The sequence below is a fragment of the Perna viridis genome, chromosome 15 (assembly GCF_037379345.1).
Source record: "Perna viridis isolate PV_CMFRI_1.1 ecotype Kerala chromosome 15, ASM3737934v1, whole genome shotgun sequence".
NCBI classification, from domain to species: domain Eukaryota; kingdom Metazoa; phylum Mollusca; class Bivalvia; order Mytilida; family Mytilidae; genus Perna; species Perna viridis.
In genome coordinates this window covers 26,135,675-26,160,177 of record NC_142459.1, presented here as the reverse complement: position 1 = coordinate 26,160,177, position 24,503 = coordinate 26,135,675, and the positions used below count along the sequence as shown (strand labels likewise).

Genomic DNA, 24,503 nt, shown 5'->3' with positions numbered 1-24,503 from the left:
TTTACTAAATATTAATTAATGATTGCGTCTATTTAATTTTTTAGTTTATGGCCCCTACCATTTTTAAAATAGGGCCATCCATGTAACTGACACACCACACTGTCGGTTTCTGTTAATAAAAAAAAATACCAAGCTAACCTATAGCTACATAAAGTGAATGTCCAATCATTATTAACATGACATAGCAAGTTAATTCTACACATCCATGCAAGTACACCTTCAAGGAAGAATATGTATATGACATGTCCTATGGTTGTGGCATGTCATATTGTGTAATGCTATTTTTCTTTTAAAATTTAAATTAGACCGGTAAAATCAATCCAGCAATGAAATTTTAAAAAAGAAACATGCAAAAAAGTTTGAATAGAAGCAATGTGAAGTCTAAACTAGTGGATACCGGACTTAAATTCAACATAGTAGATTTGTTCCTTTTCAGTTCATCTTGATTGGCTATAAACAAACTAAAAAGGTAACAGTTTCAGTCAATGATATTTTATTTGTTGTCATTAAACAAACTAACATTCCATATACATTTTTAATTGATTTTTAATTGCTATTCGATAAATTCATCACAAAATACAGGGAAAAAAGAAACTGCTTTTTCTTTCTAGATTACTACAATATGTATGAACCAAGTTCAAGTGTAATTACAACTTATGCTAAAATAGTAAAATTGATAAAATATGCTGAAAAAAATAGCTTCATTCCACTTAGATCGGCTACCTTGCAAGGTTAACGAGTCCCATTTACCTGAGGCTGACTGGTTAAGGCAGCAGTAGTTTGCCTTCGCCCAATCTCCCTCTGTCAAGACAGTTCCCCCATGACAAGGTGGCTATGAAATTTGATAATTCTAGAAGAATGAAAGTTTTAAGTTAAAGGAGCAAACAAATAATTATATCTTCTCTTCGTTATTTTTTCCCTTTTTTGTTTCTTTCTTTCTTCTTTTTTTTTCGTTAAAGTTTTCACATGAATAAAATTCATGAATGAAAATACACTCTTTCATTGGCGATGAATGCCACTCAGGAAAAACCAACGCTAAAAAACAATTAGATTTTTAAAAAAAGCGATGGAAACCTGTGACTTGAGGTAATGCCGACACCGCCTCCAGAGTAGGCGTTCAAGTCCTACACCTTGGAAAAAAAAATAACAGAAATATAACAATAACTTCAACAACAATAACAATAATTATAACTTCACACATATTTACAAATCTTGTTCCATTTCACCTTTTGCTCAATTGTTTTTTAAAAAACCTGTCCAAAATTTAATTTGCAGTCACATCCATAACTATTCCAACGTAGTATTATCCCACACTGTAATTATATACCTACATGGAACCAATTTCAGCCCAAGAAAATAATTCCCACTATCAATATAACATTTTCATAACTAGACACTTTTAATCAATTTGAATGTTCCCACAAATTTTACTTGCTTGAACTCCCTGTTTATTAATCATAAAACATTAATGCTATGATGGAGATTTAAACATCTTTCAAGGCTGAAAGGAGTCCTTCAAATCTTCAGCTCATTTGAAGACTATTGAAGCTCATTATTGAGCTTGAGCTAAACAATTGCCAGAAATTATTTAGACAAGATCATATTGAGCTGAATAATAGCCAGAAACATATTTAGACTGGACCTTATTCAGCTGAATAATTGCCAGAAAAATATTTAGACTAGGTCTTGCTGAGTTATTGATCTTATTGAGCTGAATAAGTGCCAGAAACATAGAATAGGTCTTGCTGAGCTTAATGATTGCTAGAAACATATTTACAGGTTACAAAGATATATTCAATGATATAAAAGAATTATATTTTTGTGTAGTGTTCAGAAACAGTAGGAAAGTTCCTGGCATGAACCAGAAAACATAAGGTATTTTGATACTAAAGGATCAATAACCAAAAAATAATGTAAAAAATATCTCTTTTCCTTCTTTTCTCTTCTGTTTCTATTGCTTTACTTTTCTGAACTTTTGAATTCATTTGTCTTTTATCTTATTTTTTGTTGCTTTTCTGTACATTGATCATCATCATTTAACAATGTCAATTCCAGTGTCTTAATTCTGATCACAAATTAACTTGTTCTTTTACCGCCAAGTTCATGCTCCAGTCGCCACTTGTTGACCTGCAGCTTCTGTCTATTGCTTTTGACCTGCAGTTTATTTCATTTCACTGCTTTTTGACCCACAGTGTGTTTTTCCTGTAATTGACTGAAAAAAAATAAAAAGAAATAAAACAGACAAGGAAGAATATGAATATTTACTGTTATAATCAACAAATAATAAACTAGTGAAAGCATCAAAAAAGGACAATAACTCCCACCATAGCTTAATAGATTTACATGAAAAATTAACCACAAAATTTTGATAAACCGTATAGTTTTGGAGATATATATTGGCCAATCAAAAACTAATACTGCCTCTGGCAGCCATCTTGTTAAATCAAGTTTAACAAAAATCATCTAAGTTGTCCCTTTTATTATTTCTGCCAAGTATGGTCTCCATTGGCTAAAAGAACGCAAAGACATACGTTTTTCAGTGACTTTCAGTGGCCACAGCCGCCCGATGAGCCACTCAAGCCACACAAAAGTGGACCTTTGTACAAAGCATTCAGGTCATTAACCCTATCAAGTTTGGCACATGTGATTTCTGAGGAGTTGATTTTTGAAAATTGGCCAATCAGAAGCTTAAATACCCTCTGGGGACCATCTTGTTTAATCAAGAGAAAGCAAAAGTGGATCCTGAATATATCCTATTTGCAAGTTAGGTTAAAGTTGGTCAAGGGGTTTTCATGTAATTTAGCAAAATGTGAAAAGTTGACAACAGATGCAATAATGAAATAATCCTTTGGGCTAAATGAGCTTAAAAGCATGTATGACCTCTTTCATTGTACATTAGTATACATACCTTCTGAAGATTTGACTATGTACACTGGAGCTATCTTTTGTGATCTTTCCCCAAGGACAGACATCCACTGATTACCCCCGCCAAATATAGATATGCCAAAGTCCTCACAAGAAATCTCCCCAGATTTCTTGCAAGAAGTCTCCCTCTCATTCAGGGTTAAGTGCATGTGAATTAGTAAGGGGTTAAATGTGAGTTACATTAGTTTTATGAGTATTTTTTAGTACTTGTTAGGGTTGTTAGGGTTGAATGATATTATGGAAGACAAATTTGAATGGATTTTGAATATTTACTTCCCTCCCAAAAAATCCCCAAAAAGTAAAAAATTAGATCAAGAACCAGTTTCCGAATGTCCTGGGCTTCAGCTGGAAGTTTTGCTGTTCTGAGTAAAGCTGTTCTGAAATCACAAAAAGTTTATCATAGAGAAAAGCATATTAGAAAAGGTACATCTGCTATAAGTATTCAGTTGCTTTGAAATTTATGTATATGATAACTAGAGATGTCAAGGAATACTTGAGTATTCAAGTATTGCTCGATAACTCCGAGAATCAAGCAGCAATTTAGCTACCAGGGTACTCTTATAAAAAATCGCTTGTTCGTGTTTTTCCCCATCCTTGCTACAGCTATAAGTATTAAAGAGCTTTGAAATTTAATTCCTATCTAAAGTCAAGTTTGTTCCATTGATTAAAATTTCTCAAATATGTGATCTGCCATTTTACCTCAATCAATCAACGTGATTTCAGAGGAAATGTATTCAAAAGGTTGTAAAATGTAGAGAAACTCAGATGGAAAGATTCAAACAATGGAGCAATAAAGATGGTGCATTTGTTTTAAGCAGATGCACTAGATTCTTGGACAGGGTTAATGGTGATATATGATTACCTTCAAACTTATTAAATTTATTACTTACCTTACCAATATGGAAGGACTACATCACCTCTGTAATTCCTGCTGGGTACCTATAGCAGTGAGGCTACTGCCTGTTTGTGTATACAAGCCCTTCACAAAACTGAAAGAGCACAAAACAAAGAGCTAATTTTTCATTGCTCTTGAATAATTTGCATTTGACAAAGAGTATTTTTAACTAGAAATATGTGAGCAAGCTCACAAAAAGAATAATGTTAGACACTTGTTGGATTATCTTCTTTGGCTTCATCCAACAATAATTATATTCCTTCATGCCCATCTGCATATGAGACCCAGCCTTCATATAAAAATATCCCTTGAGAAGTTCAGGTGGAGTTAGGCCTATGAGGTTTTAACCTTGATTTGGATTATCTCCCTTTGGAGAAATCTGAGCGTTATGACTTTCCTGCACCATGAAGTTTAATAGTCATCATGAACTTCTGAATCAATACAGTGTATCCATCTGCACCATGAAAATCGATTTGTTCAACTTGTCTTAGAAAAGCTGAGGATGCTTTCCCTATCAGTGCATGTGGTCCATGCTCTCAGTTTTTAGTGGAGTCTGTGTTGCTCATTTATTTTCGTTCCTTTATATAAATTTTGGTTATTTTATGTTTGTTGTGGGTGGTTTTTTTTGCCATGCCTGAGTTTTGCCCCTGCCCTTTCAATTTCCGCTCGAATCTAGGTCCTTGGATTACCTTAGTTGTACTTACAAGAAATGTGGACAGACGGACGGATGGACAGACAGAGCGATTTGTATACACCCCCTTTAAACTTTGTTTGTGGGTGTATAAAAATATACAAACCCAGCCTGAATAGTATTGTGTATTATTTTCAGTGTCTTTCAATTTTAAATAGCAGAAAAATATACCTAGGTGATACATGTTTGAGTCAATCCATATTCTGCAAATAAATGCCCCATAAAAATCAAATGCTGTGGAACATTGTTCAATTTTATTTTTATCAAGGCAGAATTCATTTTTAAAACAACAACTGTACCTTCCATAAACTGGGAAATACTTCCAAATACATGTTCCAAAATGATACATGTATGTACTGTTCAGTGTTGACCTTTACATAAACAGCCTTTAGTTCTTTACCTGTAAAAATTGCACAATCAAATAATTCAAGCCGACAAAATGACACCTCATAAAATAATACATTGCTGGAAAATTCATGATCTCTATCAAATCTTAATGTTTAAAACTGTCATCTGGTAAATGGGCAGATCTTTGGGTGTTTTCAGGCTGTTATTTGCCCATTCTTTGTACAAAATAAACAAAATTCTAAGAGCAATGGCACTGTACATAGTACAGTAAAAACTGTGACCGAAAAAAAGGGTTCAAAACACACAGTAACACAGACAAGGGTAAAACAGTATACCTCACTCTCCTTTTGAGCAGGGGTATAAGGGGGTAGTAACACCTCTGGAACCCCCATTGGAACCGACACTATGGTATTGTTAATATAAAAATATCTACACGTCCTGGATATTAAAAAAAAAACTATCATTATAAACACTATCAATAAAAGAACAGAGTAAAAGTAGAAACCTTCTACTAGGTTGAACTCTTCTTCATACAATACATTCTGTTTACTGTTTCTTGACCTTCAGTAAACATCCATTGGTTCTGGTGACCTGTAAAACATACACATATCTAAATAAAGTACACAATTTTTGTTATATATAATAAGCCTAGGATGACAAATATAACAGATCGTTACATTACAATTGCATTTGGTAGCAATGTACTGGATTTAATTCTGCAACCAGAATTTAATTCTTTGTATCAATTTCTGTCTAAAGTTCTTCTATGGCTTTCTAAACAAAGATCATAGATTTTTTTAAACCATTAGTTCTTGTCCAACCTCCTAATGTTAAATCTGACTTGGAAAGATTCATGAAAATAAAATGCTTTCTACTAGATACTTATTGTGAACAGACTGGTAGACACCAATTTCCTTGTTAGGCTTGTATAAATGAAAGATTACTTACGTCTTGACCAATGTAAAGTATCTGTAATCGTGTTGCTCCTGCTTTGTGATATATTGACCAGTATCCTCTGGAGGCCTTGTTGAGAGGTTATATCACACTGAGCAGGGTACCTTGGTATGTAGTTAAGCTTTACTACATACAGAAGGGCAGTATCACTGAAATCTGTGGACCATAATTTCAATGAAGATAGCCAATCATTTGAGGTATTGTGTCGGCAGAAATCCTTCCTTGCTTTACTCAGGCAACACGATTTTCCCCCTCAAGTACAACATGGAAGATATAGCCTGCAGCAAATTAAAGTGAAGTGTTAGTGCATTTTTTTTGTTTTTGATTGCATCATTGAATGACAAATCAAAAGTGATAAAGAACATTTATTTGAATACATATCTGTTATTTTATATTTATTTCTTCAATATGAACTTTAATCTTAATGATTGTTTTCTCTTTATCAATTATTAAAACAAAAACTTGTTGTGTGGAAAAAAATAAATATAAACACAGTATCACATACAATATGTACTCACATTTTACAAAACACTTCCAAGACTGATGTTAACTGACCCAATGTGGTGACATACTGTGTATCTTCTTCATTTGTCTTTTTATCTTTATTTTGTATTTTTTTTGTACAATGCTCAGTTAACAATGTTAATTCAATTGTCTTAGTTTGATCACAAAATAAGTTGGTTTTTTACCTCCATGTTCATGCTCCAGTAGCCACTTGTTGACCGGAGGCTTCTCTACACTGCTTTTGACCTGCAGTTCATTCCATTTCACCACATTAAACCTACAGTTTTCTTCCTTTTCTTTCTTTTTTAGTGTTCTTTTTGTCCCTTTCTCATCATCAGATTAACTTGCCAATTCTAATGTCACAATTCTGATCATAAATTAACTTGGGTTTCTGACTTCCAAGTCCTGCTGAAATTACTAATTTTTGACCTGCTGCTTTTCTCCACTGCTTTTGACCTGCAAATTTTCATTTTCATACTATATATATACCTTACAATGATTTAACTTTACTTATACTGGAGCTATCTTATTTTATCTTTTCCCAAGGACAGACATCCACTGATTACCCCTGCAAAAGATGGTTTTGGAGATATATGCAAAAAAACTACTGTACGACCCTTATGTTCTATCATGCTGAATACTATTACCCGATGTCAAAATTTGGCTAAAGCTAACGATTTTGGAGATATATGCAAAAATCTGCTCTCTGACCCCTATGTTCTATTTTCAGTAACGGCGGCCATGTTTTTTAACCGATCAAAAATCTAAAGTCATTTTGTTAAGGATACCCTAAAAAACAAAAATACCAACTTCAATTGAATTTTGTGCAGTAGGTTTTGAGAAGAAGATTTTTGAAAGTAATAACATTAAAAACAGCAAAAAACTTCCAAAAAGGGCAATTAACATGGATCAACAGATTTTCACTAAATTGACCACAGATAGATCTCATCATGCCGAATACTTATACCCGATGTTAGAATTTGGCTAAACCTAATGGTTTTGGAGATACGTGCAAAGATCTGCTACCTGACCCCTATGTTCTCTTTTTAGTGATGGCGGCCATGTTTTTTAATAGATCAAAAATCCAAAAGGTCATTTTGGGCAAGATACTCTAAGGAACAGTCATTATAAGTTTCATGCAAATCTATTTAGTAGTTTCAGGAGAAATTGTTAATGACAACGGACACAAAGTGATGGCAATATCTCACATGGCCTATGGCCAGGTGAGCTAAAAAACTCAGGAAACTTTACCTAGGTTTCACATTCCATCCAAACAAATGCAAACCTAGCTGTAAACAGTTAAGTAGATAAACAATTAAGTTAAGTGTAATAATAATAACTCCTGATGTTTAATCTATACATAAGTGGAACAACTCATGCTGAATTACATACATACTGACTTCGAAATTATTTACATGAATTTCTAACTTTAAGCTGACAAAATGTGAAAGGTGGGTATTGGATTATGATTAAATATGAAATCACTGAGCACATATATTATTAAAACAAGTACTGTACCTTCCATAAACTGGGAAATACTTAAAATACATGTTCCAAAATGATACATGTATGTACTGTTTAGTGTTCACCTTCTCATAAACAGCCTTTGTTCTTAACCTGTAAAAAAGTACATACAATTGTCCTTACACAAACACTTTTTTTCCAAAACAAGAGGCTCGCAGGAGCTTGAATGGCTCACCTGTTTTTTCTTGTCTTTCAAGGGCAATAAATTTAACAAAGAGTTGTCCAACAATTTTGATTCAAAAAGACTTGAGTAGGACTATCATAAGATCATTTCAGCGATAGAAAGTTTCTATCTATTATAGTTTTCAAGATATTGGCTGAAAACTGTAAAAAAAAACCTGTCATCTTTCATCTTTCAAGGGCAATAACTCTTACAAGGAGTCATCTGACAACTTTGATCCCTGGGACTTTTGAAGGCCTTCTAATAAGGGTCATTTCAACTATAGAAATAATTTTGCTAAACCTAACTGTTTTGGAGATACATGCAAAAAACTACTGTCTGACCCCTTTGTTCTATTTTTAGTAACAGTGGCCATTTTTTTCGAAATATCAAAAATCCCCACATCAGTTCTATGCAGGAAACCCAAAGGAACATTCATACCAACTTAAATAGTGACAGAGGAGAAGATTTTTGAAAGAGATTACATTAAAAGCAACAACAAAAAAACATCAAATAAATATGATGTACATGGGCAGGTCTTGGAGGGGTCCCATTTTCCCATTATGCTCAAATTTTGCACAATTGCACAAAATATTTGAAAGAAGGGGTCCACCATTGTAGTATTTTTGATATAAATATCTACACTTCCTTGATTTAAAAAAAAACTTTTATCATTATAAACACTATCAAAAAAGGAAAATAGGTAAAGTAGAAACCTTCTGCTAGGTTGAACTGTTCTCCATACAATAAATTCTGCTTACTGTTTCTTGACCTTCAGTAAACATCCATTGGTTCTGGTGACCTCTGAAATATACACAATACCTAAATAAAGTATACTTTTTTGGTTGTATAAATTACAACTAGGATTATAAGCAAAACAGATTGTTACATTACAGTTGCATTTGGCAGCCAAACTGTGACTTTCTAAACCATGATCATGGTTTTTTTTAACCATTAGTTCTTGTCCAACCTCCTTATTTTAAGATAGCCAATCATTTGAGACATTATATCTGCAGAAATCCTTCCTTGCTTTACTCAGGCAACACAATTTCCCCCCTCAAGCACAACATGGAAGATATAGCCTGCAGCAAATTAAAGTGAAGTGGAAGTGCACTTTTGTTTGTTTGCTTCACTGAATGACAACTCAGAAGTGCTATAGAAAATTTATTTTTTAATATAAACTTTAATCTTAATTACCGTCTTCCTTTGACAATTATTAAAACAAAAACTTGCTTTATGAGGAGAAAAAATCAAAATAAGATTTGACAACATAACCAAATGTAAGTACAATATAACATACAATATGTACTCACATTTTACAGAACACTTCTAAGACTAATGTTAACTGATCCAACGTGGTGACATGCTATGAATCTTCCTCATTTGTCTTTTTATCTGTATTTTCTATTTTTCTTTTTGTACGTTTATCATCATCATCAGTTAACAATGTTTATTCTATTGTCTTAGTTCTGATCACAAATTAACTTGGTTTTTGACCTCAAAGTTCATGCTCCAGTAGCCACTATTTGACCGGAGGCTTCTCTCCACTGTTTTTTGGTTTATTTCATTTCAACCATTTTTGACCTACAGATTTCTTCCTTTTTTCCTCTTTTTTGGGGTTCTTTTGTCCCTTTCTCATCATCAAATTAACTTGTCAATTCTGATGTCACAATTCTGATCATAAAATAACTTGGTTTCTGGCTCCCAAGTCCTGCTCAAGTGACCACTTTTTGACATACAGTTTATTTCATTCCACCATTTTTCACCAAGGCTTATCTCTACTGCTTTTGACCAGCAGTTTATTTAATTTCATCTCCTCTTGACCAATGGTGGCTTTTCTTTTAATTGACTGAAAACAATAAAATAGGCAAGAATAAATGGGAATACATCCTGTTGCATGCAGTAAATAATTAACCAGAACTAACTGCGTTTCATATTAAGTGAAACAAGCATTCTGACAGTATTGCTGATGCAACACAGTGTCCTCTTTCGGCCTTTGAACTCATTGCCTTTGTGAGATTTTTTTTATATACATGTATGTGAACTAAAATGGATGGCATTATTTTTTAACAATCAAGAGAAAATAACTCTTGAACAGCAAAAGCAAATTCCATCAAAATCAAACCTGAGCTTCATTTTACAGTAATAACATTTTTGCATTACAGAAAGCTGCATAAAGGCATTCTCTTTCTATCACCTGGAAAGTTGAAAAAAACTTCGTTATTATGAAATAAAGGGCAAATAACTCTAGAATGACAGCAGCAATTTGCATCAAAATGATGAAACATAAAATTTTATGTAATTTTCTATGTCAAAGGGCCATAAGTTCCATATAACCATTTTACGCAATGATATTTAAATTTAATTTGTAACTTGTCAAGATAACAATAGCTAACAAAAATGAAATCAATTGGATGAGGCATTACAAAGGAAAGTCTGGAAAACATAAACTTTAATGAAATTTTCAATGTCCAAGGGACACAACTTCTGTAAAAATCATTCAACCGTAACATCATTCGAACTTAACTTGTCATGATAAGACTATATACCAAATATGAAATCAATTGGATAAGGCATTACAAAAAAAAAAAAAAACAAGTGTGAGTGATGGACTGACAGACTGACGGACAGACGGAGTGCAAATCTAAGTTCCCTACGGCATTTGCCGAAAGGGGACAAAAAAAACATTTCTCTTCCATCAGTTAGCGAAAGAGTAATCAAGGGAACCAAGGTTATAGCGGTAATCAAAAGAATGTAATCCAGGAACAAAGACCAGACATGGAATACAGACATACACAACAAAGAACACAAAGTAACTAAATTCATAGATACAAAGTAACAAAAGCAAATCGTAATCCACTTAAAACTGGGAGCATGGACCAGGTGCACCGGTAGGGTAAGCGTCCTCTGATTTTCTAGAAACATCTGCAGTGATGAAATAAGTGTAGTTCAGAAATATGAAAGGGGGCATCCCCTTAGGATCCACCTAATTTTCTGATTACTACAGGTCCAGGTGTTAAAAGAATAGGCCTGCAGCAGCGCTAAGTTTGTCGTAAAAGGCGACTAAATAGTGCTCAGAACCCTAGCCGGGGGCTAGGGCGCTCTGCCCACAGAGCAACTGGGATGTGTGCCCCAGGTGGTGGAATGGGGTACCCCTGGCGTGTTACATGCTGGGGTTGTCAGGAAATACGGAAAACCTGACCGCAAACCATATTGGTGCACCATGTTGGGAAAGTGCCACGTTCCTTGCACGTTACAGAACCCTACTGTGGTATTCTCCTGGAGTAGGTACCATAGGGCTCCGCCACAGGAGGCTAAATTGCCCGACCCTACACACCTCTCCCTATTTCCAGTGGCAATCAGAATTTGTTGACCCCATTGTCCTTGTGTCCCATCCCTTTTTCATTTCATCATCATTTCACGTTCATTTTATCATCCATTTCATATTCATCGTCTGAATATAGCTGAAATATTGCTGCTCGGACATTAAACCCCAAAAAACAAACAAACAAACAGATTACTACAACAAAAAGCTGGAGGTAAAAGCAATAATGTAAAGCCAATTAAGATTTATTTTTAGAATAAAAACATAGATAGATCTGATCATGTTGAAACTTTCACCAAGGCCGGATTTTCAAAAAACCTTACAGTTGTAAACATATGTGCGAAAAATGTCTGCCATTTTAAGAAATGATGGCCATATTTTTTGTGGGATCATACATCTCCATATAGTTCTATGCAGAATTCCTTCAGGAACATCCATACTAAGTTTGGTTCTAATTGATAAGTTGTGTCAGGAGATTATTTCAATTTAATAACATCAAAATAGCGATAAAAAAAACTTTAAAAAAGGCTCCAACATGGCTTAACAGATTTACATGAAAATTTTACAAGATAGATCTCATCATAGTAAAAGTGTTAAGCCTGATGAGATCTATGTCAAAATTTTGATAAACCTAATGATTTTGGAGATATAATCCTTTGGGCTAAGTGAGCTAAAAGCGTATCTGATCTGTTTCTTTATAAAATAATATACATACCTTCTGATGATTTGACTTTACACAAACTGGAGCTATCTTTTGTGATCTTTCCCCAAGGACAGACATCCACTGATTACCCCTGCCAAAGATAGATATGCCAAAGGCCTCACAAGAAATCCCCCCAGATTTCTTGCAAGAAGTCTCCCTCTCATTCAGGAGTTAGTAAGGGGTTAAATGTGAGTTACATTAGTTTTATGAGTATTTTTTAGTACTTGTTAGGGTTGTTAGGGTTGAATGATATTATGGAAGACAAATTTGAATGGATTTTGAATATTTACTTCCCTCCCAAAAAATCCCCAAAAAGAAAAAAATTAGATCAAGAACCAGTTTCCGAATGTCCTGGGCTTCAGCTGGAAGTTTTGCTGTTCTGAGTAAAGCTGTTCTGAAATTACAAAAAAGTTTATCATTGAGATAAGCCAATAAGAACAGATATATGAAGTTTCTTATGTATACAATGTATGTAATTTCAGGAGTCAATCTTAGAAATTTTCAAAAGATCACTTGTATTTGCTTAGTATTGCAAGACATAGCAACATGTCCCTAGTGTTGATGTCACCCAAATTCCATAACTCTTGCAAAATTTGTTAAAATTCTATTGAGTTCAAATATGTCTCAGTGGATTAAATAATGTTACACTGAATTTTTATCAACATCATTCAACTGAGGAGGCCATGCTTACTATATAAACCAAATATTATTGAAATCAAAGATATTATAAAAATTAGCCGGGAAGTGGCAGACTTTCAAGACTATTATCTGAATATAATAGCATTAAAACCTATGATTTTTCAACACTGTATACTTCTATTCCCCATACTCAGTTAAAATCCTGACTTAAAAACATTATACATTGTTGTTTTTCCAAAAACGATGGTACACCTAGATACAAATATATAGTTCTTGGTAGAGATTTCTCGTACTTTGTAAGAAATAATTCCGAATCATCTTCCAAATATACAGAGGAAGATGTTTACAAAATGCTGGAATTTTTAATCAACAACATATTTGTCCAGTGTGGACGTGTTTTTCAACAAACGGTCAGCATTTCAATGGGAACAAAATGTGCTCCTTTACTGGCTCTGATCCGAAATATGTTTAGCAAGATTGAAGTCATCACTACAGAAGTTTTATAGTCATCATCATGAACTCATGGATTGTTATGGTGTATCCATCTGCACCATGAAAACTGATTTATTCAACGGGTCAAAGTTTTCCTTTCCTCGTTTGTCTACCCCGGACTTGACTTTTTATGAGCAACTTGGCGGGAGTTTCTATAAAAACAGAGGACATTTACCCTACCAGTGCACCTGGTCCATGCTCCCAGTTTTTAGTGGTCTGAGTTGCTCATTTGCTTTTGTTACTTTGTAAGTATGATTTTAGTAACTGGTGAATTTGGTCACAAAATGGCAGCAATTTTAAAAATAGCCACCTAAAAAAACATTTCAATGTTGCCAGTCTACTCAGAATATCAAGATTATTTTATTAATGGCGCTCATCTTCAATATTCTTCTATGGTGGAGGGAATAATAACAAAATAGCAAAAATAGTATTTTGACCCCAATGTTCTATTTTTAGTAATGATGGATATGTTTTTTGACTGAAGAAAATGTTTTGTGTAGGATACCCTAAAAATCAATTATGGAAAATTTCATTACATTTTGTCGTATTGTTTCAGGAGAAGATTTTTAAAGTTGTACTCATGAAATACAACAAAAAATCTGTTTCACAGGCCATTACTCCTACATCATGCAACAAATCATTTTGAAAATTTTGGCATAGGTCCGTCTGATGGGGAATAATATGTAGCTCATCAAAATTTTGTACAATTCATCATTTTTTTTAATTATTTGCAGAAAATTTTTTTGATCCCTATGTTCTATTTTTAGTAAAGGGGGCATGCTTTTCCCTGTGTCGAAACAGAATACCCTAAGAAACATTCAAATAAAGTTTCATCTGATTCTGAATAGTAGTTTCAAATAACAGGAGGATCCCAGGAACTTTAATTGCTCACCTGGTTGAATTTTGTCTTTCAAGGGTAGTAAATTTAAGAATTTCTATCATAGTTTTCAAGATGATAGCTGAAAACTGTAAAAAAAAAACCTGCCATTTTTCTCTTTTCAAGGGCAATAACTCTAACAAGGAATCATCAGACAAATTTTATCCTTCAAGACTTTTTTAGTCTTAATAATATGAATCATTTCAGATATTAGAAGAATTTGGCTAAACCTAACGGTTTTGGAGATATATCCAAAAAACTATTGTCTGACCCCTGTTCTATTTTTTGTAACGGCAGCCATGTTTTTCAACAGATCAAAAATCCCCACATCAGTTCTATACCCTAGGGAACATTCAACCAAGTTTGGTTCCAATTGGTCAAGTAGTGCCAGAGGAGAAGATTTTTGAAAGAAATAACATAAAAAATAGCAAAAAATGTTTATAAAGGGCAATAACTACCACATGGCTTATCGGATTAAATAGAAAATTTGACCACAGATGGATCTAATAATGCTGAACCCAGTCAAAATTTAGCTAAACCTAACAATTTTGGAGATATATGCGAAAAAAATACGGTCTGACTGTTCTATTTTTAGTAATGGCGGCCATGTTTTTCAACAAATCAAAAATCCCCACACCAGTTCTATGCAGGATACCTCAAGGAACATTCATACCAAGTTTGGTTCAAATTGGTCAAGTAGTGTTAGAGGATAAAAGTTTTGAAAAATTGTTAATAACGACGGAGACGGACGCCAAGTGATGGCAATAGCTCACTTGGTCTTCGGCCAGGTGAGCTAAAAATGTTGAAAAAAGGGCAATAACTCACACATCAGTAGACATATTTTCATGAGAATAACCACTCAGATAGCTCTCATCATGCTGAATACTTTTATCCTGTCAGAATTTGGCTTAACATAACGGTTTCGAAGATATATGCGAAAAACTGCTGTCTGACCCCTATCTTCTATTTTATTTATGACAGCCATGTTTTTCACCAGAGTCTAAATCAAAGCAAAAACTTTGTGCAGGATACCGTACGGAACAATCGTTTTAAGTGTCATCCAAATCCATTCAGTTGTTTCAGATGACAAGACGTTTGAGAAATTGTTAACGATGACAATGACGGTGGACACCAAGTGAAGGCAAGAGATCACATAATAATTTATTACTTACCTGACCAATCACCTTTGTAATCACTGCTGGGTACCTATAGCAGTGAGGCTACTGCCTGTATATATATTGTATACAAGCCCTTCACAAAACTGTAAGATGCGAAAAAAACAAAAAGCTTTAATATTTCAGTGTCCTTGAATAAAAAAAAAAACTCAGTAAACTTTAAGCAGACAAAATGTGAAAGGTGGGTAGTGGCCTTGACATATTACAATTGAATTAAGATTAAATGTGAAATTACTGAGCACATACTGTATTTTCTGGACTATAAGTCGATATTTTTTTTTCAGCAAAGTGTCAGCCATGACTTATCGTCCACTTAAAAGGATTTTTCAAGAAAAAAATGTTCATTTACAATGCATTTCATTAGATTTGTTCAGTTCACTTTTGATTGCTTTAATTCAAAATTTTGAGTAAACTGCAATCAACGAAAGCTGTCACTCAAACTGGCAATCGAACTTTAAGATTATTGATCAGTGCTGTTTTCCATTTTGAATGAATACCATGATAAATAATAAAAACTTTGAAACTGTAAAAATATAAAAAATATTAACAAACGCTAGATGATACGTTTTTTAATTGGAAAGACATTGTTGAGTGTTCCGGAGTTATCCGTCCTTTGATATGCAAATTTATACCCATTTACGGTATGTCGTAACACATAAGTAACATCGCTAGAATATATGCTGTTAAAAACAAACCGCTCAACTCGGATCACAGCTATCACCTACAATATACATGTACATGTCTGACCCTTGATTTATCTGCCGAATTCGCTTTTTTTTTCGTTGATTTTGGTCAAAATGAGGCAATTCGACTTGTACTGCACATTGACTTATAGTCCGGAAAATACGGTATATTATTAAAACAAGTAATGTACCTTCCATAAACTGGGAAATACTTCCAAATACATTTTCCAAAATGATACATGTATGTACTGTTAAGTGTTGACCTTCACATTAACAGCCTTTAGTTCTAAACCTGTAAAAAAAATACATACAATTGTCCTTACATAAACATCATTTTTCATAAAAACAAATAAATCTAGCCAGCAATAACATTTTATCAAATAATACATTCATTGCTAGAAAATTCTTATGGGCAGGTCTTGGAGGGGGCCCAGTTATACCCAAATTTTGCAGTATTATAAATATAAAAAAAATTCCACTTCCTTGATTTTAATCAACATTTATCATTATAAACACCATAAAAAAAGGAAAAAAGGAAAAGTAGAAACCTTCTACTAGGTTGAACTGTTCTTCAAACAATAACTTCTGTTTACTGTTTCTTGATCTTCAGTAAACATCCATTGTTTCTGGTGACCTGTAAAATATACACAAAACCTAAATAAAGTACACACTTTTATATCAATTAAGCTTAGGATTATAAGTAAAACTGATTCTTACATTACAATTACAATTACAATTGTTAGCAATGTACTGGATTTAATTCTTTGTATCAATTTCTGTCAAAACTGCTGTCTATGGCTTTCTAAAAAGGGATCATAGTTTTTGTTTTAACTATTAGTTCTTGTCCAACCTCCTTATTTTAAATCTGACTAGGAAGGATTTATGAAAATAAAAGACTCTCTACTTGATACTTGTTGTGAACAGACTGGGAGACACCACTTTCCTCGTTAGGTTTGTGTAAATTTAAGATTACTTACGTCTTGACCAATGTAAAGAATCTGTAATCGTGTTGCTCCTGCTTTGTGATATATTGACCAGTATCCTCTGGGGGCCATGTTGAGAGGTTATTTCACATTGAGCAGGGTACCTTGGTATGTAGTCAAGACTTACTACATACAAAAGGGCAGCATCACTGAAATCTGTGGACCATAATTTCAGTGAAGATAGCCAATCATTTGAGGCATTGTTTCCGCAGAAATCCTTCCTTGCTTTACTCTGGCAACACAAATTTCCCCCTCAAGCACAACATGAAAGATAAAGCCTGCAGCAAAGGTAAGTGAAGTGTAAGTGCATATTTCTGTATTAATTACTTTCTTTGAATGATCACTCAGAAGTGATATAGAATGCTTATTGATTTTTAATTTGAATACATGTCTGTCAAGCTAATTTATACTTTAATCTTGAAAAAAAATTAAAAAGCAGAGGACGCTTACCCTACCGGTGCACCTGGTCCATGCTCCCAGTTTTTAGTGGAGTCCAAGTTGCTCATTTGCTTTTGTTGCTTTGTATGTATGGTTTTGGTTACTTTATGTTCTTTGTTGTGTATGTCTTTTTTCCATGTCTGGTCTTTGTCCCTGGATTACATTCTTTTGATTACCACTATAAAATTGGTTCCCTTGATTACTCTTATATCTAATAATTATTTTATCATTGGCGGCATAACCGTAAGATTAAGAACAATATCACATACAATAAAAACTCACATTAAACCGTATTTTGGTGTGTATTGTGCGCAGCTTTTTACCAGGAAACTAACTTCAGAACAAGGGGTGTGTATAATACACCCATACATGGTTTCAACACATTTTTACAGACCTTAGATCAGTCCAAAATTAACGACCTCGAGGGAGTCAATATTGAATCAGAGACCACTTATGAGCTGCCAAAGCATATTTATGGATTTTTCATGAGTTTTTCGTTGACTTGTTACCTTTGTAAGCATTGAATGTCAATAAAATCTTCTTGAACAAAATCTGGTTTTGATTTATTTCCTCCCAAAAGAACATGGCAGATTATGTTTACAACCGCCATACTTTCATTTTTGTGTATCGATTAACAATATAATATGTATATAATTATGTCTTAACGATGTATACGTCTATTCCCGACTTGTGGACCAACATTTTGTCAACATTTATCTCACTTTGGAGCGGGTGACTATTTGGAACATGCAAGGTTTTCCATCCGATATCAACGATACTTTAGAAAATCTCGAAAGTCAAAAGGGAATTTCTCATTCTACTGACCCTGCCATAAATTTTCTTTACCCGGGATACAAATGAAAATCATCCTGATGTAACCTACCAACAAAATGAAACACCCTGTAAATTTTAGAAACACTGTTGTGTTTGTCTGCTGGGGATTCCATTTTCATTTGAGTTACCTCTTTTTTCTGCACCCGAATCCGAACATCGATTAGAGAGACTTCGAAATTATACCTGCTCTTACGGGAGGTAATTCTGCAAAAAACAGGATAAAATATGCCTGCATCCCCAGCTCCATAATAGGGAATACAACTTGTTAACGATTTGAAATAAGTAATTAAAATACACACAAGTTTTAACAATTTAATTACTAAATAACAAAATCTTCGGCACATTGCTCATAGTGCCCTAAAATATTTCCATTGGACAAAGTAGTCGGTTAAAAAAATATATTGTTATTTACGCATAGCATTGAACTCTACTTCATAGTTATTGGATATTCTACTTTTTGAAAATATTGACATTCTTTTTTCATTGAACTAATATCAAAATCCTTATCCAGTGTAAATACTATAATTTTTTAACACAAACCCTTTATGTATCCCGACACACATCAGAGAAAATTCTGCATCTCATTATCACGCTTGGCCGTGCTATCAACACACATGCCCTATTTGATGACCGTCTGCATTGTTCACTCAGACCCCTTAATTGATTGTAGTAAAAACAGTCCTTTTTCTAGAATTAGCAATTTTCAGAAATTGATTACTCTCAATAGAAACCTTTCAAAGGTAATCAAAATATATGTCCAAGACAATTTCAGCTATTGTCTACGTTACGTATTTCTTACTCGAACAGTAAATGAATACATGTACACATAAACACTGACAAAACAGATAAATACAAAAGTAACAAAAACAATATTCTTTAATGAAATAAATACACAAAACAGACGAAATGGTCCCTTCTATTTAAAAATACAATAAAGCCAGTAATGTTCGTGGTTCTATACATACACCGGTAAAAAAGTTTTTTACATCAACTTTTAAAGGAAAACAACCCTGCGCATTATACACACCAAAATACCGTAAAACACATCTAAGACTAATGTTACCTGATCCAATGTTGTGACATGCTGTATATCTTCATCTGTTTCTTCATCTGTGACTTCATCTGTTTCTTCTGGCTGTATCATAAAACTTTGGTGTTTTTTACAAAGTACAAGTTCAAAGTGTATAATTCTACCTACAAATCATGCAGGGAACCAAGCAAGTAGTCCTGCTGGAGCTTTCAGTCCCTTTATAAGACCAAATAAAGGCGGCTAATGAAAGAAACACTACAAAGTACCAGAAACTTGTAGATAGTTGCATGCAGCAGGATGGAGTCCATGGTGACTTGAAATAGAAGTTGTATTAAGAGGTTTTGCAGGGCAGTCATTGTGGACCTTGGTATTGGTAGGGACTGATTATAGAAATGTGCAGAGAGACATCCCAATGGACTTGGAGGAAGAAAGAAAATGTGTGGGAAAGTGCGGTGTACTGATGAACAGTTATAGTAAAAAGAAAGTGCAGTGTACAAGTGAACAGTTATAGTAAAAAGAAAGTGCTGTGTACAAGTGAACAGTTATAGTAAAAAGAAAATATGTGAGAAAGTGCAGTGTAATTGTGAACAGTTATGGTAAAATGAAAAGGGAAAAAAACACTCAGTAACTTAAGAACATGATAGCAATTACACCAGGAGAATCAGAATCATGTAGGCCATCCAGTTCCAGGTTCAGACTGGTCACCTGAGCAGGCGCACCTCTGGATGTTGTGGAATATCACCGAACAGCCAAGGAAGAAGGACGCCATCTGGTGATGAAATAGGATTAGCATCCATAAGATGTTATAAAGGTAGAGGAAGACAATAAATGATTCACGTTTACCAGTGTAACACAATATTTTTACAGAACTCCATAGATCGCAGGGTTTTTTTCCTGGATTTTGAATGCTTTAGTCACTTTAGCTTGAGAAAATGAGGCCCATTGCAACTGTAATGTAGTGATAATGCAACTGCACACCAAATACAATTGATCTAGCAAAAGTTATACAGTGATTCATGTTTAACTGACTTAAAATGTATGAGAAATCTTACCCTAAAATTTTTACAAAGACTCTGACTGGGGCATAAAAATTGATTACAAGAGACAGATTGTGATGTAATGACACTGACACTAAAAAACCATACTTTAGTCCATAAGTGATACAAAAATTCCTAATTTAAGAAAATCAATAGACAAATAATGGTACCTGTATGTATATATTCTACCTAAAGAATTTTGTGAAATTCTGAATTAATTAATTTGAGATAAATACTGTAATCTGATTGGTTAAAATAATTTTGTTATATCTCAATGGATAAAAAAACATTGACACACCCCTATTCAGTTAAATTCAGAGCTACTTTTCTCATGTTTAAAGATAAAAATATGTTTTAAAATTAATTTATAAGAATTGGCTATGAAAAAAATTTTGTCTATTGAAAAATAGCTCTGAGTTATCCAGCAACATTGTCCATTTCGTATAACCTAACTAAAAATTTCTGACATCAGTCTAGATACTTCATGGAGCGAAATGAAAATAAATAGTATTACCCTGATATGGTTGAAAATAAATTTTCTGACCCTCCTCAGAATCAGATCGTCATCCCAAAGTATGCACAGATCCATTCTGTCAGGTATGACAAGAAGCATCATTATTGTTTGTTGTGTGATATAAAAATTATTTGTAATTAAGTTTCACTTACTGGCACAAATCCACCTAAGTGCAGTTCCCCCGTCTTCTCAATGTGGTTCAGCTATAAATTAAAAGAAGAAAATGGATACATATGTCACAAAAAGCCAGGAAATCTTATGCTACAATATACCAGATAAAAACATTATTTGTACACATACAATGTATGTACTTGGCTTAACATGTACTTAATTACAAATCTAATGTCTTATGTTATAAAATCACTTGCACCAAACACCCTGGCTACTCTTCATGAAAGGATAAAATTATCTTCCTTGTATCTTATTACTTTCAATATCTTCATACATGACCTCTTTTAAGCAAAATTAAGATTTAGGAGGGCCTAAACATGCTTTAAAAACCTGCTAATCCCATGTCTTTCTTAGGAAAACATTGTCACAGTTATTACAATCTTGATTCTATCATCCCCATCTGCATACATGTACTTATATTGCCTAGCAGTTTGATATTGATGTAATGATAAAAAAAAATATTTCAGAAGTTTATTACCAAAATGAATAGATGGACAAATCTATATGGTAATTTCTTATACCAACTAACTTAGAAGGGTATTAAAAAATAATATATGTAGTTAATAAACTGTTACTGAACATATTCATATATAATAACTGACAAAACAAGCTTAGCAGCATTGTTACTAACCTTGACCTGCTGGTATCCACACCAGTGTTTCCACAGTGTCAGAACCACTGTGTAAGAATTGCATCAACCTATCATAAAAAATAGAACTTCATTACCTTTTAATTGAGAACAGCAGACATGTGATCCTTTAGAAAACAAAAATAAAACAAGTGTGCATGTATACATGTATATTAAACAGCTGATAGAGAATACGAATTGATTTATATTTATGTATCAATAAATATCAACAAACCTTTTCATGAAAGGGTCTACTCTTTCAGCAATTATGATGATTTGCTGTCTTTTGAACCGTGGGATGCAATTCTGAAGCTGTCTTTCCCCAAGAATCAGACTGAATCTTCTCCCGCCAAAGACCTCACAAGAAATCCCCCCAGATTATCTTGCAAGTAGGCTCACCACCCCATTCAAGGTTAGTGGTTTTAGTAGTATTAGTTGAATGAGAATGGACGAGTGTTTTGAAATGAAGAATTCAGTCAGAGGGTCCTGTAACCTATGGGAACTTGGCTTCTGAAGCTTGCTGTTCTGAGTACAGCTGCCATTTTCTGAAATAAATAAATCATCTTGTAATTTGGAAAACCATTCAATAACATGAAGCCCGAGCAGCAATATTTCAGCCATATTCAGGTGATCATTCAACAACATGTATTAATTATAAATGAAATGATGCAAATTCAAATGTTACCTTAAATATATATACGTTTTTGAAAAATAAAAATTGAGCACATTTTAAAATAGACTTAGCATTTTATCATTTGTATTGGAGCCTCATTTACTCACAAGTTCAGTTTAACTTCGGTACAATCAGGGGTTGAAGTACAACTTCAGTATAATTAGGAGTTGAAGTACAACTTTTACACAATCTATCATACACTACATTGTATAATAGTACCTTTGTCATTAAGATCATTGCATTGGGCGAGTTATTCTTTTAATTTTCAAAAATTCTCTGGTACATTTTATATTTTAAGGTCAAAAATTCTAATAGGGAGACAAACAACCTCAACTCAATGAATATCTTACTTAGTATAATCATATGGATATTTTTTTCAATTATAAGCTTTTTTCTAAAACTACAAGATCTTAAATTATACACATTAGAAGCAGCTTAAAAGTGCTAATTGCTACATTTAGCCTTTTCACAGCCAATAACTCAAATTTGGAGTTGCCACACAAGTTGGACTCAATAATGAATACAAATGTATTTCAAGGGCTTAAACTGAAAAAGCATTTGTCACATTTTATTTTCCAGAATCTTATACATTTATTGATAAAAGTTGCTTCATCAGCATACTAATGACACAGTTTAAGTACATACCCTGATACATTTGGTGACAATCCACAGAGTAGTTAGGAATGAAAATAATTTAAAGTAAGGTTAACTACAACAGATGATGACAATACATGTACATTTAGCTCAGGTGGACTGTAAGCTGAAAAATGCAACAGTGAATACTTTACCTGACGTATAAGCTTCTTTGACCATAAGATAATGGCTGACCTACAGGAGGGTAGGCTGACCCTTTCTATTGTACATGATGTGGACTGCAGGGGCTTCCACCTCACACCACTCAGAATGTACCTTTAAAACAAAAACTTTTTTCAATTTACAACGTGTAAAAATCAGTATGATGAATGCACTGCTGTGTGAAGTGAGCCCCAGAGACTGAAAACATACGTTTGTGAACATGTACATCTGACAGCACAATTTGTGGAACCAACAAAAATAGAATAAAATACACACTTGTAGCCATCCACACATACATGTACCGGTACATGTAGTAGTATTTGTTCATGTTTACTCCTAATGTACATGTATGTTTTTGTAATGTACTATGCCATGACAATTTAATGAAAATGTGTGTCAGCAAATAAAATATTCAATATTAAATACAATAATTTCATGCTTATTTTCTATGACATACCACAAATCTAGTTCACAATTCACAATTATGTGTGCATGTGTATGTGGTGGGAGCTATGATCGAAAAGTCTTGATAATAAACAATTTGTATCATATTATAAATTGGAAAGAAAACTGGAGTGCCCCCTTTTGGGCATTTTCAGATTATATATCATACAGGGATTTTTATAGTCTACTGTAAAAATCTTTTGGTACATACATGTACATGTATAAATGTATACATTAACATAAAGTAGGGTCTACTAAAATTTCTTCAAGTACATATGTAGTTAGGGAATTTATATTAATACACACTCCCTGATGAAGTCAAGATTAGAAATTTCATATCACCAGATACCCAGTAAAAATTTGTTTTATTAAGCTATTGAGCTATGAAATAAATATGATCTTACTTTATGCTAGTGACAAAAAAAATAAATTAACCACTTGGAAGGAGTGATTTAAATTTCTGTGAGAGATAGCTCACCAATTAAAATTTTCAGTTATCTACATACATGTATTTCATGGGAGAACCGGCTCTCCTGAAGCAAATTTCTTTTTGTTTTTAATGATTAAAAAATAAATGTTACAGTTTCCAAACTTTCAACTTTACATTATACATTAACCTGTATTTTTAGTGCCATAGCCAGGCCAAAGCAATGTGGAAGCCTTTCATAGCACAGAAAAGGGGGAATGACTTCTCGAAATTGAAATAACCAATACTCACAGTGACATCGCCTTAAAACAAATCATTTATAAATATAAACAAACAAGTGACAGATAAAATCACTTACCTTTGAAGCCAAGTGACAGCGCTGTAAATTTCTTTTTTATACAACATGTTTCCTACTACTGCCTTGTACGATAGGAGACGGCCAACTGACATAATAGCGGGAAATCTGTAGATAGAAATTACAGGAGCCAATAGAATTGCAACACTGCTAGTGCGGTCCAATAAGAATTAAGATTATTTGAAATAAGGCCCGACATAAACCGAAAATGACCGAATTAAGACGATATATATACCTGTATAGTTATTTATTTTTTCTAAGACAAAAAGTGACTCTTTA

The 24,503-nt window shown here is 33.6% G+C and overlaps 2 long non-coding RNA genes across 5 annotated transcripts; both read right to left on the bottom strand.

The window, feature by feature from the left end:
- Positions 1–476: 476 nt before the first annotated feature.
- Positions 477–12,421, bottom strand: LOC148597620 (uncharacterized). 2 transcript variants are annotated; one of them, XR_015919076.1, is made up of 11 exons: positions 12,042–12,421; positions 9,315–9,850; positions 8,718–8,805; positions 7,836–7,934; positions 6,503–6,773; positions 5,808–6,091; positions 5,365–5,450; positions 4,811–4,911; positions 3,816–3,914; positions 2,909–3,302; positions 477–2,212 (listed from the first exon to the last, which is right to left on the bottom strand). It is a non-coding gene; the product is annotated as an uncharacterized LOC148597620 (long non-coding RNA). The 2 variants fall into 2 exon arrangements; XR_015919077.1 differs by lacking the exon at positions 7,836–7,934.
- Positions 8,862–24,281, bottom strand: LOC148597619 (uncharacterized). 3 transcript variants are annotated; one of them, XR_015919070.1, is made up of 12 exons: positions 24,228–24,281; positions 22,992–23,112; positions 21,766–22,075; positions 21,534–21,601; positions 20,884–20,934; positions 19,214–19,285; positions 18,691–18,837; positions 18,279–18,354; positions 16,873–17,156; positions 16,444–16,529; positions 16,087–16,187; positions 15,227–15,298 (listed from the first exon to the last, which is right to left on the bottom strand). It is a non-coding gene; the product is annotated as an uncharacterized LOC148597619 (long non-coding RNA). The 3 variants fall into 3 exon arrangements; XR_015919069.1 differs by lacking the exons at positions 18,279–18,354; positions 18,691–18,837; XR_015919071.1 differs by lacking the exons at positions 15,227–15,298; positions 16,087–16,187; positions 16,444–16,529; ... (1 more) ...; positions 18,279–18,354; positions 18,691–18,837 and adding an exon at positions 8,862–9,083.
- Between the last annotated feature and the right edge of the window lie 222 nt (positions 24,282–24,503).